Source organism: Cynara cardunculus, assembly GCF_001531365.2.
Source record: "Cynara cardunculus var. scolymus isolate 2C chromosome LG 2, CcrdV1, whole genome shotgun sequence".
Taxonomy (NCBI): domain Eukaryota; kingdom Viridiplantae; phylum Streptophyta; class Magnoliopsida; order Asterales; family Asteraceae; genus Cynara; species Cynara cardunculus.
The window spans coordinates 40,065,208-40,067,711 of record NC_037529.1 but is presented as its reverse complement, the minus strand read 5'-3'; the positions used below and the strand labels follow the sequence as shown (position 1 = coordinate 40,067,711).

Sequence of the window (2,504 nt, the reverse complement as noted above, 5' to 3'; positions counted from 1 at the left end):
GTTTGAGTGGGTTTTAAATTCCTAATCATTACTCTTCAACCTTGAGTTACACAGCCCCCGAAACAGATTGCATGCTCACCGAGTGGCAGTCATTTGGGGTCGAACTCATCCTTTTCCAAGTTTTAACACCATTTTCAAGCTAGAGAAATAAATTTAAATCTCTAGGGAAGAATCTTTCCCGATTCTATTGTGTTTTCGATAAAGATATAATAGATTAAAGATGCATGCAAGATTTATCATTTCAAGACTAAATTTTTACAGGCTAAAGCTTCACATGCAAAGAGTTTTTCTTCCCACTTTGGAGTTCAAAGAACATGAATCATAGATTATTATCCTTCTTGAAGGCATTTTCATGTCTTTGATGAATAATCTCCCCTCTTTAGTTCTTCGGAAAAATTTTAACTAAAAGATCAAGATGTGGAAGAAAGAAGATGCAAACTTATGATGTTTTACAAAAGTAAAATAATTAGTATCATACCTTTTTATAATCTTGAAGAATCTTCAAGATTGGGAGAATTTCTTGCTTGAAGATGGAATCGGCTGGTGGGTGTTTGCTCTTAGAGAGAGACGAAGAGTTTTTAAGTTGGCAATGCGTGGAAATGAGAGTTTTCAAAGGATGATGGGTATTTATATGAGGATTTTTAAGGAAAGGAAATGGGCTGGCCTCTAAAGGCCCAAACTCAAACAAGACTTTTATTTTCTTAATACAAATAAACCCACTATATAATTTGCCTAAACATTAATATAATAGCATTAATAAATCCAAAACTCCAACTTTTGATAAATCAAGTGGTCACTCAAATGGGACTTTTGTATTTTAACTTAAAAGTTTATAATATCAACTTTATTTTATTAAAAGCATTTCTAAAATATTTGGCATTATACGAGTTAACTGTATCTGATCTCCCACTGAGGCGTGATCTAATGAATAAAACATGGGAGTTAAGCTAGAAGAATTCAAATCGCTGAGACCAGATCCTAGAGAAACATAATTTCTAAATTTAGGATCTATAATAAAATGCTAACCTGAAACTCCGAAATGAAAAAATGTCACACGTTGACCGGTTTGTGCTCCTGGGAGGCCGTCTGACCCGATAGTTGAACTTTGACAGTTATATGAAATCATTTATTGATTTTAGATAATTGTGATAGGAATGTTATGTCACCTGTTTGAATCATTTGTTTAGTGTTTTGATCAACCTTTGCACCATGTGCTTCTTTTTACGACTGATATTTTCTTAGTTGTTAATCAAACCTCCCAATTTTAGATAAATCAAATCCCTCATTTTGTCAATTGAAATTAGTTTTTATAGACTGGACTTTTGAAGAACTTTGCAAAGCTGTCTCTGTGGGAACGATATCTCGTACTTTACCATTATTATTTATTATGAGACGACATTAGTTCAAGGTGTATACTTGCGCCGAGTTCTATTTTTGTGTTGAAATCTAACGTTGAATAAACTGACGAGCAAGATTTTGGCGCCGTTGCCGGGGACAGCACGAGCAAGTTTTTCTACCACCTTTGTGAATGCACTATGCATCCAAGGCTGTCGCACGGTGAATTTTTCCAACTTGATCCGGATATTGAACAAACTTTCAGACATCGAAGAAGAATGCAAAGAGCTCTTCGAGCTTTAACCTCTGAAAAAATGGTTGAAAATTGTGATTATTGACGGAGAATGTATTATTAGAAATGAACCAATTATTCCACCCGAGGATGAGGCTCAAAACATCTTTCGTCTTACAAATGCTAAAAATGGTGGTATTATGGCATATGTTATTCCTAACTTAAGTCAATTGCACACATGAATACGTAAGCCTACTATTGATGCCACCATTTTTCACTTAAACCACTGATGTTTCAAATGTTGCAAACTAATGGCTAGTACATTGGTTTATCATCTGAAGATCCTCATTCTCATCTGTGTTCTTTCATGGAAATCATAGATTCTTTCCTCATCCATGATGTTTCAAACGATGCTCTAAGACTAAAAAAATTTCCTTTTTCACTAAGGGATCGAGCAAGAGCATGGTATAATTCCTTGCAACCAGACTCTATGACTACATGGAATGAAATTGCAGAAAAATTTCTGAAAAAATATTTTCCACCCACAAGGAATGCTAAGTCCAGGAATGAAATTTGTACTTTTAGACAACTGGATGATGAAACAATTCCTGACGCATGGGAAAGGTATAAAGAGCTGCTAAGAAAATGCCCTCACCATGGCATTCCATACTGTATACAACTAGAGACATTTTACAATGGCTTAAATGTCATTGCTAGACAAATGTTGTATGCTACAACAGGCAAAGCTTTCACAGCTTGTACCTATAACGAAGGTTTTGACATACTTGAATAGATTTCTAACAATAATGAACAATGGTCTGATCCACGTGCAATGCCACTGAAGAAGACAGCCGGGATAAATGAGGTAGATGTTGTCTCAACATTAACAGCTCAGATCACTAAGTTAATTTCAAATCTGACATCTAGCCCGCATGTG

At 35.2% G+C, this 2,504-nt stretch overlaps 1 non-coding gene across 1 annotated transcript; it reads right to left on the bottom strand.

Moving 5' to 3' along the window:
- Positions 1-2,123: 2,123 nt before the first annotated feature.
- Positions 2,124-2,230, bottom strand: LOC112508385. The gene has a single exon (XR_003068757.1). It is a non-coding gene; the product is annotated as a small nucleolar RNA R71 (small nucleolar RNA).
- Positions 2,231-2,504: the final 274 nt, after the last annotated feature.